Genomic DNA, 20,891 nt, shown 5'->3' with positions numbered 1-20,891 from the left:
TTTTGACGTCGCTGAATCCAAAAATGATACGTGAGATGTTATTTAGCCACCAACTTTTGAACTACGTCCTTATCAAAAAAGTATTTAGTTTTATTCAGGGGAAAGGTCGATGGAAATTAGACCTATTAAGAATAATTGGCAAAAAGAAGTTTGCTGTTTTTGTTGATACATTCCCAACGATTCCTTTGATGACTTTGACATTATAACACGGGCAAGTTATGTTCACACTCAGCAACTCATTGACTTGACTTCTTTATCTGTATCTTTGTTAGCATCTTTAGCACTCTGTCGCTGAACAAATGGTGATTTACTTTATCATGGTGGTTTAAAAATAAATTTCACCTTACAACCCTAAGAGTGCATTCAAAAACATGTCCCTACTCCTGTTCTCCGATCCAAAGAAATTCAAACTATATACCGAATTAATAATGTCTTTGTCAGTTTGTGCTAGCCTAGATTAGCATTTTGCTTAGTAGTGGGGATTAATGAGGTCGACTCCTGTTTGACTGCCTGTGTTGAAAACACTAATCCTGCCTGGAGGAGTTTTGCTATTGTGGAGGTCTGCATGGAACTAGGACTGAGCTGACATTATTTGGCTCTTCTTTGCATACTAGTTGAGACTGGTTCAACAGTGCCTCTGCTGGATACAGACAAGCAGTGCACTCCATTTTGCCTCCGTTGTTCCAAGACAATTCATCAGTTCCAAACAAATTACCCATTTTTTTAACAAACACATTTTAGACCTCTGAAGAAAACGTTCCTGCAAGTATGCTAATTGAAAAGTTGTGACAGGCACTGTATTGAGGAATTTCAAAGGCAGAATGCTGTTGTTTGCAATTTGTTGTTTGTCCTTGCGATTCAAACTTAGTTTGACAAACATTAAATATGAGTATTGAGCTGGAAAAACAAAAGATACCCCACCTGATTTATGAAGCAAAGCTCCCGCCAAAATAAATATGATAAAAATCAATCTCTGGCACTTGGATGTGTATCGATTGAGGTGTTTTTTTGCTCAGCTCTGTGTTATTTGATTTGAGACGAGCACATCACATTTTTGACACCTCGCCGGTCACCTCAACGCCTGTCCTTGTGCTAAACAAATAAATAGTTCAAAGACGCTAGGTCCAACAAAGCTGGGTTTTACCAGACGCATTTGTGACCTCAAAAAAATCCCATTCTTAAATGTTGGATGAGATGAGATGATATTATCTTTATTATTTCTTAATTTTTTTTAGGGCTGTTCCGATTCACAAAGACCCGGAGGATACTTGAAACTGTTTAGAGAGGATGATTAGCTAACACAGACCCATTTTTTGATAGCATTGATGACTTTGGGATTGAACAGCTAAGGTCTTAATTTGCTCTTTTTGCAACGCAATTGCGGAAGTCTGACAATTTGATAGCCTTCAACACGACACAAACACATAGATTTCAAATGATATAAATATAGACTTTAAAGTTCTGGTAAACTGATTCGAGTGACAAGGCACCATGTTTTTTCTGGACATTAAAATGCATCTGGCTGGTGGCCGTTTCTTTGGTTCTTCAGTGACATTTTTGGTAGAATTATCTAAGAACTCAATACATGGGCTTCTTGGTTAACAATGGAGTTCTGTTCCTATAACAGCAATGTCACCCTAATCTGTGTGCAAGTCAGAACACGCTATAGTCTATCACTAACCTACGCTAAGGCAGGAGTGAGTCCTAATTAAGGTGATTTTTTTTTGGTCTGAAAAACACTTCAGGCCATAAATATAAATGAATTTAATGAACAGCACTAACTACGGTGGTAACTGAGTGTGTCTTCTTGTTCCGTGTGGCCACATTATTATTTTGCTTTGCAAACTAGTTCATTGCTCGCCATATGTAACCTCAAAAATCACATGACGGTACTATCATAAACTGACTCCACACTCACTAGTCTTGCAGTCAAGGTTTACACTACACCGTTAATTGTTAGCCTAATATCATAATTGCCTAAGTCATTTTTAACGTACTGTCACAGTATCAATAAACGATGCAAAATGTGCTTGCTAGAAATTGTGATTTTTCTTTGTCTGTGTAGACTTTATCATCCAGGTCACCGTAATCAGCAGAGATGAAATCTAAAGTCTTCTGCAGATTGTGTGTTGAATATGTTGTTCTTGTTTTCCGAAAACGTTTATAAATAAAACGGACAGCTCGGCTATTAGGCCAATTTGTTAATAGTAGCATGCTTAGTATTTTACTTTTCACCAAACTTCGACAAGAGAGCACAAACATTATTGTTAGCATTATTATTCATCATCATCACAATCATTCTGAGCTATATATTCACATGCAAAATGAGTGCTGTATCTAACAGACTTGTCATGTCGGCGTGCGAATGTGTGAGGAGCTGACACCTCCAGAAGCTTTGTAACGACAAGGGAGAGAGAACTTTCCTCGTGTCTGTCACGGTATGCTTTTTCAAGCTAGAGATCTGCAAATGTAATTCATCTTAAGTTGCTGTTGACAGTCTTCATTTTATTATGATGATGTGAGAACACATGGACCCGTTTTTACACTTACAGCAGGAGAGATAACCCTGCATGTGCACGATATGGACATAAAAGCAGCATAATCAAATTTTCAGATGAGAGCAGTGATCTCTAGCGCCCACAGAGGTTTAAACGCAGTGGGTCGGATGAGTGAAGCTGGCAAGAGAAACATTTCCCTGTTATGCGTTTCAATTTCCCGGTGATTATTTTGTTCGTAAAATGATCTTGTTCGTGTGAAATTAGATAAAATGTTGATTAATAGCAACAATGTGCTCTTAGGAAGGAGGCTTGGAAAGCAGTGGGCATGACACAAAAGATTGCATCGAGTCAAGCATTTCAAGGCTCAAGAAGTTTTTTTTTCTCCAAATTGTTCAACGTAATCTTTTGTTAATTTTTTTTGTACAGCTTTTTATATAAATATAAACACTGTATGGTATTGGTAAGAAAAATACGGACTCATGGGTTTTTCATTCGGTTGGGCTCTGATTGGGTTGCCGGTAAAATGATGCATGTTCAAGCATCCTTCATCTTGGAAGACTTCTGGTAGTGAGCTTAAGCACCAAGGAGAGATCCTGACCATTCAGAAAATAAAACTCCTGGATAGGCTTTGGGACAGATCGGATTACGCTGCCTTTGTATTGAGAATGCTTTACTATATCCTTCTCAACATAACCGGCTCTGCAACACCATACCTTAGGCCGGGTACATGCATAAAGACAATTGGGCTGCTGTTGTCCTGATTTTGTACCTTCCCGACCTAGGACTTCAAACGCCCGACTATCTTACGCTTTAGAGAAATGTCCCATAAGATTATCCTTATGTCCGATGCGTGTTAAGTGTGGATTTGTCCCGATAATTTGAGAGTGGATTTGTCCCCATAATAGGATTCAAAAGGAGTCACCGCTGACAATCTTAAATATGAACGTGTTCAATATTTATGACCAAAAATCTTCACAAGCGTGGGGAGAGCCGACTACTCTCGAGCTGTTTGACCCCCTGTGGGTGGGTTACCCAGACAACTGAAACTTTCCAAAGCAAGTATTTTCTTGCTGACATCGCCATCTAAAAAACGCTCCCGTCTCCGGTCCTTTTCGGAAACACTTGCCAACCATCGGCGCATACCCGCAAGTATCTTGCTCGTCTTTGTGTTTGTGAGATAACGTGTGATCGAAACCTCTGCCTCGGAGCACTGGATTCTAGACCCGTGGTGGAGCGGAATTACTCTTTCTATCTTTACTGTATCTGCGGAGTATGTCACAGATTTAAAAAAAAAAAAAAAGACATTTGACAAACCCTTATGTGTGTACCAGGCCTAAGGCATTATTGCCATCTAGGTGTCTTCACAGCACATAAAACACACAACAATTAACAAAATTGTCCCAATATTTTCTTGCATTTGTGTATGTCTTCAAATGTGTTTAAATATGTTTAAAGCATGTGTGATGGTTAAAACTATATAAATAATGCTTCTTATACTGTCTCTGGTCTAAGCTCTCTGTTTTACTAACTGGGGTTGGGTCTGGGAAGTACAGTATATAAATAAAATGGGGGTTCACTGTGATTGTTTTAAATGAATTTAATTGGGTGGGAGAAAGTCCCTGGCTGTAGGAACTTTGCGTGGTTAGACTTAGTGGCTGTAGCTAAACTTCCCATGGCCCATGTGTGACGTTAACCTCTGTGGACAGCAAAGTACTGTCGAGTATCGAGGGGGCGATGGTATCGGATGATGCTCTAATTGACATGTTTATTCTTCTGCTAGCTGGAAACGGCCTCATCTGCTGCGCTTTCCCTCAATATCATCTGAGTGTACATTAATAGATATGAGTAGTTCATAATGACTTCTTGGAAATGGGTTTAATGTGTGAGTGTTTAATGCTGTATGAGTTAATTAACTTGCAACAGGCATCAGCTCTTCTGATGGTTGTTGTGTTGTGTTTAAAACCTTAGACAGGACGGATTTGCACTCTAAGCTGGGGTGTCCGACTCGGTCGCACAGGCGCCCAAAACCCAAAGCGCTCTTGGTTAGACATTTATTGAATAGACTAAGATTAAAGATTTCAGAACACTTATGCCATTGTATACTGACGTCACAGACGTGCACGGTAAAGGCGGTTTGTTTACGAAATTTCGGAATAAGTGTCGCGCCGATTAGATTAACAATCAACATAAACCGCCTCTCTCTTTCTGCATAAAATCCTGATCGGAATGGGCTTGATTGGGTCAGAATATTCCAGATGGAGTGTGTGCATGAGAGCATTTTTATTCCGATCAGGCATTTAATCTGAATAAATGTCCATGTTAATGTGGCCACTTTAAAAAAGTTATGGTGTGTTGGTTCGAGAATCAGAGGAGGGGTTTTCTCGTGTGCTTTGGTGTAAGCAATTTCCACGTTTGACTGTATTGTCACGCCAAATGTGTTAATCTGTACAGGTGTCATTGATAAAGTGTCATTCATTTCACATTGTGGTGGTGAATCTAGCACCCTGATTTACAATGTTATTGCAATTAAACCACATGGGAACCCCATGCATGTTGAAGGTGTCGCTCAGAATAGCAAAATCATCTGAGGTGTGCATTTTACAACATTTTACTGGTCCGTCATTCATGACAAAAATTGTAATGGTCAGTCTGTCAGTTAGTTAGTCCGTCAGAAGTCCATTGGTCCGTCAGTCAGTCCCCAAAAAAGAGTCAGCAAAACGGGCGTCCATCAGTGATGGACTGACACAAACGTCAGTGTGGTCAGATTCCATTACTTTGCCGGACAAAATTCCACTTCCGTCAGTGCCGAGTCCATCATTTTTAAAAAAGTGTCCCATCAATCGTCAGCAAAGCTTTGTCCGTCAGTCTGACGGAATGCCCACCTCTGAAAATCACCATATCTGACACCTACAGTACTCTACAGAGGCATCGATTCCATAAGTAAGACAAGTGGCCCTCGTAGATACATCAAAATTGAATATACGGATCGTCGAATGAGTTTGAGTTAGGTGCCGCTATGGTTAAACCTCATTGGAGATTTCATCAGGTGAAGACTTGGGGAAACAGCTGAATCGTCTGATGATCCCTCTGTAAAGCAATAAGCCTCGTGCGAGCAGTGGTAAAGCTGTTGCGGGCCTCTCTCTCTCATTTTGCATGACACCAGGCCTCTCTCCATTTTCCTCCGTGTTCGCTGCACCATCGTTTATACACTTGCGATGCCTTGGGGTCAACAAGCCTCCACAGATAAACACTTTTTTCCAGATGACAGCTCAGATTCCTCCGGATGGCGCTTTGAGATTCACACGCCTTCACTTAATCAGCATTCAGTGGAAGCGTTGTCTCTTGATGCCACTGTTTCCCTCACTTTCTTCTAAAGAGAATGGAAAAACAACAGATGATTCCAGTGGGCTGCAATTTTAAAAATAAGATATACCTGAATTGCCTTGATCCTCTTTTTGTTGGGCCTCATGCCGCTCTGGGGGCTGAAAAAGCAGCACACATCCCTGCTTGTTTACATCAGAAACCAGTCTGGTGTAAGGCTGAAAAAGCCTTTCAGATGTCACCCCCAGCCCCATACCCCCCCCAATGGCATAGGCTGCCTTTCTTTGATACGTCAATCAGACTGACAAACAGGGCTTATCTCCCTAAGAGAGAGAGTTGAATCGAGCGCCCTCCTCTACCATTTCATTCCAGTCAATCCATACGGGCCGAACGCTGAGAGTCCCTTCAGGGGTTTATCGGATGCACATCGGCGATAAGGCTCCACTGCGATAGGGAGGGAATCTCAGGAGGGGTTCTCCTGTGTGCGGTAGGCCGACGCATGGACCCCATCTGAAATGTGATCGGATTACTATTCATTATTTTTCAGCCCTCACACTCTCTGATTGAAGCGCCACTGGGAAAGCTGCGATAATCCATCCAAGTCATCTGCCACTGATGGCCAAACACGTTATTGATCAACATTTGGGTCATCATCAAGGACTCTCCATTCATTGGATACAAAACAAAGTTTTTGATGATTCTGAAAAGCCAAATTGGACGTACACGTACAGACGACGTACGGATTGGGGTGACCTTTTTTTTTTTTTTTTCCTTTCACGGATCATTTTACAAATGTACTTCTGTCTAGTTTATATTGACACTTTTAACAAATGAGATGTGAGTTTTCTTTTTTCTAAACGGCAAACTCCCCTTTTAATCTAATGGAGACTTCTGCTATCCATGTACTCTAATGTACTGAAAGGTTTCCCGCAGCACGTTGAGGTCCATCAGCATTTCAAGCGTTCGTGTGTCAGGCTTGTGTCATCTTTCCAGCTAAATCATTCTACAGTACTTGTAAAACTGAGCCCCATTGAGTCGAGAGGTAGACGTCTCTTGACATTTACACATTTATACATCAGCCATTAATCTCCAGACCCTAAAATGCCACCAAATATACTTCTTCATGGTAATGAAACGAGAACTCAGTCTTTTGACTCATCTTTTTTTCTTCTCTGACGCTCAATTGACAGTTTGTCGCATAGCAAAATCTCCAAACATTTATCACCATCTGCCTCTTTTGCATTGTTTACCTAAGACGGTTTTGAATCCATATCTGTTGAATGAAATGACTCTAATTTAAAATGCTTGAGTATTGTATCATGTTGTGTGTAAACAGCTCCAAATCTTTCACTGGGGATAACTTTTAGAAAGCAATGAATGTAAATAAATACTGGGAGTTGGCCTCACCATAAAATCATCTCTAAAGACACAGTGAGGGCTTTATGTACTACTGAATTATTCCTTTTGTTTATGCGTGGGCGATGAGGCCTAATTGTTTTTTTTCTTTTTTACTCACTATAATGGACTGGCTGGGAAATAGAAAAAAAAAAAAACAACGGGGGGGACTTGAAGCCAAGAGACACATGATATATTGGAGATAGCAGCTGAGTCAGCAGAAAGCAACGTTTTGTTTCTGACCTTTTGTGATGGGGATGGTTCAAGGTGGAGCTGGCCAAAGATTTGTCACAGAAACATCTTTCCGGCAGATTAAAAATTCTGTGCCGCACTCAAGACATACACTCAAGACAAAATCAGCTGATTTCATGTTTCATTGTCGCTTGTTTGACCGATTCAAGGTAGCTTACATGCTGTCATTTCATTCTTACTTCTTTCAAATTCAAATAGAGAATACGGCTTTGTTTGCTATGACAAATCAAATCAAGCTAGTCAATGGCATTTCTGCACCGATGACAACCGTGTGAGCGCTATGTGTGGTAGATGCATGACATTAAAGGAATGGGTGTTTTTTGCAAATGGCAAAAACATTTGTGTCGTTTTTTTGCAAATGGCAAGTGGTGTCGTTTTCCCCCAAAAAAGCATTCGCCGTCACTCAAGATTTCTTCATACATATTTGATATTGATCGTGTAAAAAAAGTGGTTGGGCCAAATAAACAGTAAATGTCTGAACCGGCCAACCAAAAAAAGAAAAAAAAAATCAATAATAAACAACAGTGATGTAAAGTTTCACATGTAATATTGCCCGAGTTCTTTTCACCGATTAATTGATTAATTGCTTATCCTTTCATTAAACTGTACTTGACCTGCTTGGCTCCCTTGACACCGCTTTTTATCTGGGCCCCATTTAAATTCCTGCCCTACCTAATTAGAGAGGAGCAGGGGGAGGTTGGGTGGGTGGAGGGGAACATGTGACGGCAGCCAAGTGTGATATCTCTCTCCTCTCTTCTCGGTCGCCTCGAAGATGACCATCACCCAAACTTTGCCAGGTCCTCCTAATTGCCTTGATTGTGTTGTACTTTCAAATTAACTTATGAAAATGAATGCACGGAAGCTCCGAGGGGGCAGGAGTCATGAACCATGAAAGGCTGCGGCGACCCATAATTACTTTAGCGTGTCAGAGAGGGTTTCATTGTCTCCAAGGGGGGAGTGGATTTGTGTTTGCTTTTATTGTGCGCTGACACTGGGCTACGCTTTATCTGAAATTTGCATTGACATTAAAATACCTGCACAGTTGTTTTCCGCTCTGCATAATAGATGTCTTTCTTGTATTTGCTCCTCTCAGTTTAGGTTTTCATAGCTGAAATTCCTGCAGAACTTGGTGTCGCTGAAGGGCACAGACAGGCGCCTTCATTACATTTCGGTAAAAATCGACGATTCCCCAACCCCCCCTTTCCGCCACCCCCAATGTTGTGAACATTGTAATGAATCAATTAAATCCTTAGTGAAGTCATTTTAATGATCCCACCATTGGAGTCATTGGATTTGTAATCACCCATCTGTTTGTTTTTCTTTATAGAACCCAGGTCACAGTTTTGTTTTGCTGGCGTTAAAATTCATGTTTGTAACCGTACTTCACTTCTCAACAATTCAAGCATTGACAATAGCACAAATGATCTTAGTCCAGTAAATCTATCTATCGCCATCCTGTCTGGACATCCTTGCTTTGATCTACCACTTGGTTGAAACGTGCCAAATCAACTCATCTGCTCCTTCTCAAATAAATGTTGTCATTATGACTTAATATTTATGATTTGGCACAGACACACAGGCAGCCTTGATTTAAAGACATTTCTACATTTCATGAGCCTAATAAAATGTTTACTTATTTTTTGCATGCCATCAATTAGTCGTTTATCAAAAGAGCCCATCGGTGCTACGCGCCCGTTATGTGATACACGTTTCCCTGCGAGACAAGCAGCTTAATTACAATGAACGCCCCCACTGTAAATCATTTCATGGCCTCTACTTCAAGTTGTAAACAAGCATAGTAAATGGCTATCCTCGGAAATGACTTGGTGTTTGCGTTTTCCCTCTCATTTCCCCGATAATTAAAAATTCTGTTTAGTGCTCAGACAAGGTTTACCATTCCAATTATACCCCCTCTGACCCCCCCCACATGAAAAAAAAATTCCCCTTGCCTGCGAGGCTGTGAGCACAGTAGCAAGCAGGTCAATGAAGAGACCCCAGAGCGCATTGGAGGTTAAGTACCTTGCTGGGAGGCATCTTGAAGATGTTAATTGTTGAGAGACAAGAAGAGGAAATCTCAGTGCCAACTCGTATTCCCACCTCTGTGCAGGAGCACCGCATCAACCGAGGATCTGCATTTACAAGGAGAAAAAAAAAAAAAAAGAATGACACCAGATTGTCAAACGAGACGTTTCAAACTCGGAAAAAAATCCTTTTAAAGCCCTTTTTTTATTATTATTTTTTTGGGGTGAGAACAAATCTCTTGTTTGAAGCCTTGCGGGTTAGGATTACTGAGGCGAGATAAGAGGGAAATATTGGTGTAATGGAGAAAGCACTGACAGAAAGTCTCTCCTTCAATGGAGATAAGAAAAAGCTTCCCACTTTTATTTTTTTGCCAACTGAAGTACTTTGGCAGTGGTACTTTTTTAAAATATAAATATATATATATATATATATATTTTTTTTTTTTGACAGAGATTGTAACTCTTATGATCAGATATACTCTACGCATTTGACTGCAGAATGTGCTAACATTGAAGTATTTCCACTAAAGTGAGAGTAGGAAACAAGTAGTACTCAACAATCATGGAGACAGCAGCTGGTATAGGCTCAGTCTACCGGTGACCCTGAACAGGATAAGAAAATTGCTGAATGAAAGGCTTATTCCCACTTCCTCAGCGTCACCACCCATGTAGATACCGTAACATGGCTCTCGAGGGCAATCCTAAGGTCAGACTCCCTGACCCCTACCTCCTCTCCATAACCACCCATATTGGCAGGTTGGTCCAGGATGTACAGAGACAACCAATAGAGAGACTCCATGAAACCTACTCTGTGACATTGATTATCAACCATAGGTTGATTTATAAATAAAAATAATAATAAATAAATAAATAAAAAAGCAACCAGCCAATCACAAAACCAGATGAGAACCATCTTTGTGTGCCTTTAACAAGGATCATATGGACCAATACTTTACATGTTCAAACCTGCTATGTGATTTACAGATATGGTAACTCCAGTTTCAGATTTTTTTTTTTTCCAGTTATGAGAGCTCATAATTCGCAGAGGTGGGCATTTTTACAAAATTTTGCCGGTCTGTCGTTTGTCTACCGTCATTTTTCAAGCCGAACCGACTTGGAATCGTCAGTCAGTCCGTTATTTAAATCTGTCATTTGGTCCACCCATCCCCAAAAAACCCTACATCACCAAAAGGGGCATTTTTCAGTGACAGATTGTGAGGACCGTCACTGACGGACGCGCTTAGTGACGATTACTCTGATGGATGAGAAACCACCTCTGTCGGTGCTTAGGCTGTCATTTGTTTTTGAAAGTATCCCACCAATCGTCAGCAAAACGAGCAGGTCGGACCGCTCCGTCAGTCTGACGCAATACCTGCCTTTGATAATTACATTTCGAGATGCCCTTTTTTTTTTTTTTTTATATTTAATTCACCTCAATTCAAAATGTCTAAATGTCCCTTTTCAGATATCTTGAATAGAGTTTAAACTAGGAGAAACGGCCTTGTAGTTAACAGCAATTTTGTTTCGGCTACTTCAAACTGGAGTTACAGGCATCTATAATTCACTATTGGATCTCTGCAACTAAGTTGGAGCAACCCCATTCGCATGGATGGCAGAAGTGATTTGTCCAAGGCGAATAACGTTGCAGACATCTGTAAATCAGTTTTGACCAGGCATAGCTGAATTACAGGCACAGTATTTTTACCTGGTGATTTGACTTATCACAACTACATTACCAGTGTTTGGAATGAAAATGCACACTATGCAAAATGTAATCACAACTAGCCGGAAAGACTGTTGAAGCGACTTGCCGTAGTCATGTGAGCCAACAACGCGCAACCTGATGACAAAGGCCAAGGTCGGTTGGATCACAGGTGTTCCTCTCACGTCAGGTTTCTTTTCTTGAAAGGGTCAAAATACGCAACCGCAGTTCAGACCAAACGTAAAAGCAACAAACGGATCCGTCACTGCACTGAATGTGTCTGCTCTCACGTTCCTTTCTCAACTCGCCTTGTCAAGGCTGCTCTGTCTTCAGAAAAGATTGGAATCAAAAAGCAAAACAGATCGCAGCGTCTCTGCTTAGCTGAAGACTTGGCAGCACTAGCACAGTGCTAGCCGTTCCTAGATGGCGCTGTTGTAGTCACAGCTGTTCTAAGGATGTTGCGCGGTGACTGGCTCCACTTGCATGCAACTGTCAACTACACTCCCCAGGTTGCCTGTTAGTCAGCTGGGCCATGCCGCATTCTCCCTGGGCTCCTCGGGGGCGTGGCGGGGGCGGTGTCAGCGCCGCCTGGGTGTTGCGGTCGCCTATCAGGTGGCTCGTGGTGAGAGCTAATCCTGTTGAAAATAGAAATGTTTGCAGCCTCGGGATGGAGCGTGGAGGATGGGAATGCGAGAGCCATGCCACCGGCCCCAAGGAGTCAGTCATCCATGTGCGCAAGGAGAGATAGCCTAATCTTGTCACAGACACTGCGAGAAGGGGGGGGGGGAATCAAAGTCTCAAGCTCTCGGTTGCAAAGACTTGAGCTTACGGAGGTGATATGGAAAGCTCATGATAGGAACCGAGAAGTTGTTTTTCTTCTTCGAGAGCTTTGATGCTGTTGAGCTCCAATTTGCTTAGGCATGCATTTGTTACGTATTGTATGGCACGGCACTTTGAAATTACACTCGTCAAGGGTGCAACAGAATCGTCATCATTTTCCGTGTTCTCGTTTTTTTTTCCCATGTGTCAATTACTGATTCCTTTCCTGTGATGTACGTGTACAGTGGAACATTCAAAGCCAAGTGCCTTTGAAGCTTGTCAAATTTTAGGTTCCACCAAAATTCTGGAGGAAAAACAGACTTCAAATATCCAGTATAGATTTTTAGCCAACGTCACAGGAGTTTTCTTTTGCTTTTAAATGACTTTGTGACTGGAAAGGCAAAGAAGAGAACATTCGCCCAAAGTTAATGTGGCGTGAGTGAACTCATTTAAAGCAGAAAGATTCCTGCGGTGTCCAACAATGTAGTCAAGGGTTAATGAGGGTTTTAGTGCCATGATTGTTGGAGATGATTGCCGGTATCCAAGTAGATGACTGAGCAAAAGTTGCTGGGCGATTTCGTCTTGTCATCTTGATTGGACTGTCAGTTAGAGATTTTAATCCATGGATCATTCATTCATTTGATTTTCAAAACAAAACAGAACTTTAAAAAAAAAAATAATAATAATAATGACTCATTTTCTCAATATTCTTTTGAAAAAACAAAATGGGGAAAAACGGATGACGGCTCATTTTCCGATATTGTGCACAATTGGGAAAAACAACAGATAATGGGATGTTTTATTCAATTTTGAAAACATTTTTTTCCTCTATATTTGTTCCAAAATCCAAGGTTAAAACGTGGATGACTCGTTTCTGTTTTTCGATTTTGGTTAAGGTCACTTGTCAGAAAACTGCGATCAATTTTCACCAAAATACTGTATATGTTTACTATCTACTTATGCTCATCTCAACCACTGCAAAATTTTGAACAAATCGCACCGGCATTCTGAGTTTTATAACCGTTAATCGGTTTCCTCGTTAAATATTAGTGAGCGCCTATGGAGAGGAAAATGTTTAACACCCAGAAAATCGGAACCATTGGAGTGATCGTTTTAATATTTGAAGCAGTTGAAGTGAGCATCTGTAGATAGGTCCACATACATTTTGGTGAAAACTGCTCAGTTTTCTATCAAGTGAGCAAAATCGAAAAACGACTTATCCGTTTTTGTTCACCGTGGTCGTGTTGTTCTGCGGCCTTCGGTTTGTCCTGTTTGACACAAATGAGCACCGAGTGAAGGTGTCGAGTGCTATGTTAGCTTCGCACTCTACCAACTCGTCACTTGCTTGACTTTGGATGTTCCACTCTAAATCATTTCGACTGTGGCGATGGGTAATGTTTGTTAAAGAAGCATTGTGGTTCTTCTGTCATCTTTGAAATGTCAACTCAGCGTTAGCATCTTTGTTCCGTCTCCACTCTTCCTACTTGCTATTCTGCATATGAGCACCGGCAAGACCAAAATTCTCCGCAGCGCCGTCAGCGTGACGGAGTGGCAGGAATAATTTTTGCATGGCAAAGCTGATGTCTTTCAAGTGGTGAAACAAACGTGCTGAGTTCCCTCATCAGCCGCTCCGCTCGCTTCTTAAAATACTCCGCTGACGAGGAGCCCATGTTCAGGTTTCATTCGAGCAGCAACAATGTATGTGCAAGTTCAGCATCGGTGCGCCTGTCACAGCTTCCTTTTAATGCTTAAACACGTCCCCGGTAGATTACATTCCCTCCTCGTCGAGTACATCTGTGATTTATGGCCTAACAAGGAAAGTCATTAACTTTAAAGCCTCCCTTTTCAAGCATCCTCGCCATTTTTAAAAAAATATATATATTTTGAGTTAATCTCATGTCATGTGATAAAATACTTTGTTTAAAAAAAATCATTTCTATCAGCTCCCTTACTATTATTGTGAGTGTGGCAAAACACTGAATGTTACTGATTAAAAAAAAGTTTATTTTACATCTTCGATTGAAACAGTAACAATGAATAAACCCGGGCCAGTTTGAAAGCCACGTCTAAGCTCTCAAATTCTTTTGGAATGATGTTTCTGCTACAGGGGCCGGGATATTGATTATTTTCTGGGTGTTGAATTTCTGGGAAAACGAAAGGTTTCGTCGTCGACAAAGCGTGTTTGCAGCCGGAGCATCGCGGAATGTGACGTTTTGAGCTGCAGCGCAGATGCTAGTAAAGCTCTGTAGCCAGATATCATGCTCGCAAAGTAATTGTTGTGCCACTAATGAGGTGGCTGATGGGTAGAACATCTTGCTGGGGAAGAACAAGGTGTCTCTATTAGTGCAGACAAATTACTCAAGCGCAGATGTTAGTAAGTGTGCCCGGCGAAGCAAAAGTTCATCGCTTCACATTTAAGTGCCTTAGCATTTATCTGTGGGGTTGTCATATCACGCCGTCTCAGTGTAGTCTTTAAATGTACAAATCCATCCGACATGCGATTGTGGCTAATGCTCCAAGCAGCTCCGTTTCTCGTCAAATCTTCCCTGTGATAAATGAATAATTCATCTGTGGCCGTGTCCAACCCTCCCCGCTGCGAACAACATATTTTTACATCGCCAAAGCATGAGAGTCTCACACCCGTGGAGAGAGAAATGGAGCGTGTGCTTATTACTGGCGACAAGTAGAGATGTGAACTTTGTGAGCGAAGACCACATTTTCAAAGAGCATTCAAACAGTGTGGGATGGCAACACGTGCAAATAACCACCTTGACATGGGATATTCAGACGCTCGTGGTTGGAGTGTTGAATTGATTTAATTGAACATGTTGAACGTTTTTTTTTTCTTCTTTTTGAGAAATATTCAAACACATTGCAAGCGTGAAGGCCTTTTCGCACTGCACTTAGCAAAGCGCAGTACGCCGCCGACCAACCCGTTCCTTTTGTGTGGGCTCGCAGGGCGGCAGGATAAAATGCTGTGCTGCGCCGCAAGGAGGCTGTTTGTGGCAACGTCTTCGTGATGGTAGAAAGCGGTAGCAAAGTGATTTAAAGCAAGCGCTTTTAGCGAAGTTTGACAGTAAATGGCATGAAGAAAACGTGTTTGGTAGCTTGGCAAACGGTGCCAAATATAGGCGTGCACCTGTCTGGTCTTATTCCATCGTCAGTGCCACGCAAACGCAGTGCAGTGCGAAAAGGGCTTAAAACTACTCACAGGCCACATCATTAGGTACATCTTGCACATTCATACGAGAATGAAATAAAAGACAAGAGCCGTATTGAAAATATTGTCTTTTATAAAGATATGACCGTAATGTTCAGTTTTGATTGGCCAATTCCATTTGGAGTCAAATGCAGTGGAACCTCTAAAGTTGAACACAATGCATTTGGGGATGCTGGTCAACTGCCAGGTAGAAGTGTCAAAATCAATCGATTAATTGACGACTAAACGATTATCAAATTAATCGACAACTATTTTCATAATCCAGTTTAGTGCCATTGTTTCACTTAAAATTATCCAAATCCTCTAATATCAGCCTCTGAAATCTTTGAAAAGCAAACCTTTTCGGGAGGGGAAGTAAAACTAAACAACTGTGGTATTGAGGTTGCACAAGTGTGCACACCCTCTTGTAACTGTTGATGTGTCTGTGTTCGGAGTGAACCAATCACATCATGCGCATCAATCATACTTTAAAGTGGCTCTGAGTAACCCAAAATAAAGTTCAGCTGTTACATTTTTTTGGGGTCACATCTTCCTGGTATTTGAACTGGGGTGTGGAGACTTTGTATATCCACTGTACGTACTGTATGTCATGCCACAAATGAGTCTTTCATGCTCACCAATTCTGTGGCCACAGTTTATATATATTTTTCTCATGGCATGTGTGTTTGACTTCCGAACGTTATTTCAATGTCCCAAATGTGTCTGTTGCAGGTAGCCGATCGGTGGGAGAGGCCATGAGATCACGGGGAGGAAATGTGGATTAAGGGGACCGCACCACCACACATCATCGCCCGCCTCTCCTCTTGTTCCTCTGCACAGCAAGCAGCTGCAGCCGCACATTAGAACCAGTGCGCCGACATTTACTTCCTGTAAGTAACACCGCACCACTTTGGCAAATCAGCCAGGACGTGCCGTAATGTTGCCTTTTGGGTAGAGTGGCTTTCTTGAATCCATTAGTGTGATATTTATCGTACAGTGCTTTTGTTGTTTAGCTGAACATTTGTCAGTATGGCATTCTTGGGGCTGGCAATTGCTTGATGAAGTGGATTAGCTTCACACTTTGATGTGCACTCACTAGCCAATATAGTGATATCTTGGTCCTAGAGCTGTGAATGTACAGCACACGTATATTACAGCATTTTTTTCCCCCATTGAAATTACTTTATTTTGTTCCGATCGCTAAAAATACGCCATTAATAAGTCGAATAAGCCAAATAAGTCATTTTTTAGCCATTTTTTAATAAAGCAAAGTAACCGTCTGTTGTATAAAACAGTAAAAAAAAAAAAAAAAAAGAATATAAAGAAACAAATCCATTTTCTACGGTGTTATTACTGTAGACACGAATATTTGTGTGTAGGATGTGTGCCTAGTGTCAGGTTAGCAACTTCAGTGTGAGTTGCAATGAGTTGTGGCCCTGATCACTCCTTGCGAGTGTTCTCATTTTGTATTTGTGTTGCGACTGTGGCTCTCCTTGCCCACATGCGAGGGCATGACAGTCCCTTAACTGCTTCACTTTTTTCACTTCACTCAAGCGGCGGCATGTGTGAGGTTTGCTTAAAATTTTGCCTCGCAACACGAAACAAAAACAAAAAAATCAACAAAGCACTGGTTCGTAATTAAAAAAAGACACGTCTGTGCTTGCAAACTCTTACTGGCTATCTGAACTTAAACATTTTTGTTTCTGAAACTGAATTATCTTTATTCACAAGACCTGAAGAGAAATATTACTATTTTAGTTGTATATAGTTTCATCGCATTTCTAGAAAAGTTTTACAAAGTGAATTTAGTAGTCATAGTAGTTATTAGGTGCATTGCATCCATGGAGGATGTGGGTATCTTTTTAACACCCATACCCAATAAACCGCAGGCTGTGTCAGAAATCATTTTTTGCAGAGGTGGGCATTCCGTCAGAGTGACAGATGCCCGTTTTGCTGACGGTGGACGAATGACGGGACACCTTTTTAAAGTGACGGACTAACAAATGACAGAAGTGGGTTTTTATCCGTCAGTGTATTGCAATTCAGTTCGTCATGAAAAATGACACACTGGAAACCTTTAGTAAAATGCCCATCTCTGATTTTAGTTTTGTATATGCTGTGGAGAACTAAAAAAAGATAGTTGGCCACACCTTGGCTTGGTTAGTCCCATATGTGCTGATTTTTATCCAATTGTTCGGCCTAAACGCGTTTTCTTGTAGAAATATATACTGTAACTACGACTTTGACAAACAATGTTTTGCGCAGGTTCGCTTGAGACGATTGGTCATTTCCATGTAGGAATAACTTTGAGTAAAATGGCCGCTTAGGAGCAGAACTCCTTTGTAAACTGAGAACATCTCTGTATAAGGAATCTATAGCAATTCTCCCAGAGATCTGTCATTGAACCAAAACATTTAAATTGGTGTTACCTTTCTCATGATCTTGGTGAAATGTATAATCATTTTGGAACTACCATCACCTCCATTTTGTGTTTTTTTTTTTTTTTTTTTTAACCTGTCTGGATGGCTGAATGTGATCAATTTAGCATATTGCCCCCAAGCAAAACTGTCTGCTAATCTCGGAGATCCTGATTTTCCCAAAAGTGATTTGACACTTTCTGACAACACACAGATACATTATTTATGAGCCTTTAAATCATTTTGCACACTCGCTTGTGCACAGGCCATCTGTGCCGCATCATCGGAGGACTTTAAATTCCACCATTTGGCTTTGCCACCATCAAGACCATGTCATGTAGTTACTCTTGGATTCACTTGGTGTGATGGTAAACTGACATTAGCATAAACTTGGAGGGGAAAATCGAGGCAACTTTCACATCAATTTGCGCACGGTTCGCTATATTGAGACTTTTTACCCAGATTTTTTTCCCCCTTTCTCGTCAATGGACTGGTACAGTTTTTAACTCTAGCTTGTTTACGTCAAACCGAGGCACTAGTACATATATGAAATACTGTCAACAGATGACAAAATACAGTCAAGAGACAAACTAAAGCAAATGACATACTGTTGTTTTAGTGCGGGAACTTGGCGTGTAGCAGAGTGAAATTTGTCCTACAGGCTGTTTATTTAGCAAGACGATTCCATTCACTAATATGTACAAATCGAATCTTTTTTTCATTCTTAAAATCTCCAAAAGAGATATACGGTCTTACATGTTTTGTTTTCGATTGTTTGATGACGGCAGGCTTTATTGACGCTGTATATCTGATCCGTCAGTTGACGCTGCAATCGCCTAACAGATTTTCATCCAATTTCAGAAAAAAAAACGCCTGATTACAATCCGACGATATCTGATTTTGTGCCTTTTATTTTATTTTTTTTCATTTTACCCTTCTGAATTGTGTCACTTGAAAGCACAAAATGTGAATCCAACCCTAGTCGCCTCAAAGCAGCTTGTCATTGATATTCCATTCACTCATTAAGCCCCAGGAACCTATTTTCTTTGAGATTTAGTAGTCCTCATTAGCCTACTTTGTTTGATTACATCCCCTCTGAATCTCCTTGCCTCAGTTCCTCACCTTATTTCAGCTGCGCAGTGAATGCAAACTTCTTTGAGCACAGCTTAGCTTTGACCCCATAAAGGCGAGAAAGGCAAGGACAAAAAAAATGGACCTATTAGGTCGGTGTTCCTAGGAAATGTGTCCAGTGGACTGTAACGATCTCCCTATGGGCGACTGAGACATTTTGGCTTTCCAACGGGATGAGCGTTGTGAGGAAGTGCCATCACTTCAGCTCCTTTGTGGCAGTGGCTCCAAAATGGCCAATTTCCTATCCGGGATGTGTGTTTTCAAGATTTTATCATCCCCTGCCATAGTTATTTAGTCGCACTTAGGCCCATCAGTCATCGGTGCTGTGTTGAAGGGAGGTCGACATGCAGTAAAACTGACGGACGGCCTTCCGCATGAGTGAAGACGTATGAGACGGGAAGAAGAACTAGACAGTTCTTTTTTGTGTTTTATGATATTTTCGGTGCTATCGAATGGCGCTATCAGAGGGCAGGAAAAAGACATGTTTCTGACAAAGAGCGTTTGAGATGTCTCAATCCTTGAGATGTGCGAAGCTGTTGTTTTTGTTTGGAAGACACAATTAGACTCTTTGCTTGATTTTAATGATAGGCTTTTATTTGGCTTTTCCGGTCTTGTTAAAACGACAAGGACAGCTGTTGAGCTAACCACAAACGAATGCAGTGCCCCTAACTCATCCACTGTTTATATTCGTCAACTGGAATCCAGCCGTTTACTGCCATTGACGTGTACGTTAGTCAAACACCGGTATGTTTTTTTCAGGGGTTAGGCATGGAAGAGAGTCTCATCCAGCTTGTTTGTGAAATTTGACTAAGAGATCCCTCTGTACATGGCAGCTTTGCATCGCTTTTGATGTGAAAGCAGCAAAACCTTTGAGTCAAAGTTAAAAATTAGGACGTGAAGCTGTCGCGACAATCATGAGGAAGAGAAATGCCAATATGTTGGAAGGTGGTCACATTTAGGCACCTCACACTCGAACAGAGTATGTATAATCATGGTAGGAACTGAGTAATCATGAGAAAAGATGATTAAGTTCATGGAGTGAAATGAGGAACACAAAAAATCCACTCATGTACAACATGCGGTAATTCAGCGTCAAGTCACGGTGCATTTAATAGTTTTCCTTCTGTTAAAAACAATATAAATTTTGCCATGAAAATCAAATTATCTAGCTGGTGTGTGTTTGATGTTTAATAGTTTCAGGTGTGAAAAAATATTTGCATCAAGGGCACTGTTCAAGATTTCTTTTCCCAAAAAATCAGTTTTTCTCCGCTTTTTGGTCAGAAAGTGGTATTTTGGGTGAAACCAGCTCACGTTCGACCACTGATTGCAATGTCGTTCCATGCCAAATCATCCCGCGGGTTTAGCCAAGCAGATTTTGATCCTGATGAAACTTGGTGAACGTGTTGATAGTGATGGCTCAACACTAAATCTCAAATTTTAGGTCAATCGGAGCAGGGGTTTGGGAGCTACGTCCTGCCGAATTTGAATATTTTCAGCAAAAAAAGCGGCCTGGCCATACCCCATTTTGCTGACAATGTCCAAATTTAGCGGGCCGTAGCTCCGAAACCCTTTCTCCGATTGACCTAAAATAGGAGATTTAGTGTCCCATCACGATCAGCGAGTACACCGCGTTTCATTCAAATCCAAATCTGCTCGGTTAAAATAATTGTAAAAGTTTGTTGCGGGGGTTATTTGGCATGGAATGACCCTACTACAGAATGGGAAAAGCTAGAAAAACCATTTCTTTTTCTGGCAAGAGAAGACTCTACTCTTTCTTAGCTCTGCTTGGAAATCAGCTGGCAGTGAATGAGTTCAGAATAATTCCAACTTGAATAAATTCACGACAGCCTCTACGAGCGTTAACGCTTGATGGCTTGATATTTCATTGATCCCAAAGGGGAACTTCTGAATGACTACTTCCATTTTATATTCTCTGCCGTATGCAAATCTGACTTGCTCCACGTCGCTATTAAGTGTCAATGTGTAGCGGCTAATGAATATCGCTCTCGACGGCGCGCCGCCTCCTCTGCCTTAGCGAGCGTCGGCGATGGAGAGAGGTGTGTTTGTTTGCCACGATGGCAGTGTTTGGTTACATCAAGGCTCGTCAACACGCGTTACCAAATGAGCCGCGCCCGT

General features: G+C 41.3%; 1 protein-coding gene across 4 annotated transcripts in view; it reads left to right on the top strand.

Moving 5' to 3' along the window:
* lingo1a (leucine rich repeat and Ig domain containing 1a) overlaps positions 1 to 20,891 on the top strand; it is a 145,877-nt gene that overhangs the window by 69,139 nt on the left and 55,847 nt on the right. For all 4 annotated transcript variants that reach the window (XM_086028187.1, XM_086028186.1, XM_086028191.1 and 1 more), the window contains one exon: positions 15,940 to 16,097. The gene's annotated coding sequence lies outside the window, so the exon portion shown is untranslated. The remainder of the gene's footprint in view (positions 1 to 15,939; positions 16,098 to 20,891) is intronic.

The sequence above is a fragment of the Filicampus tigris genome, chromosome 4 (genome assembly GCF_054856515.1).
Source record: "Filicampus tigris isolate MCC_2025a chromosome 4, RoL_Ftig_1.0, whole genome shotgun sequence".
Classification (NCBI taxonomy): domain Eukaryota; kingdom Metazoa; phylum Chordata; class Actinopteri; order Syngnathiformes; family Syngnathidae; genus Filicampus; species Filicampus tigris.
This window is presented reverse-complemented; position numbering and strand designations above follow the sequence as displayed.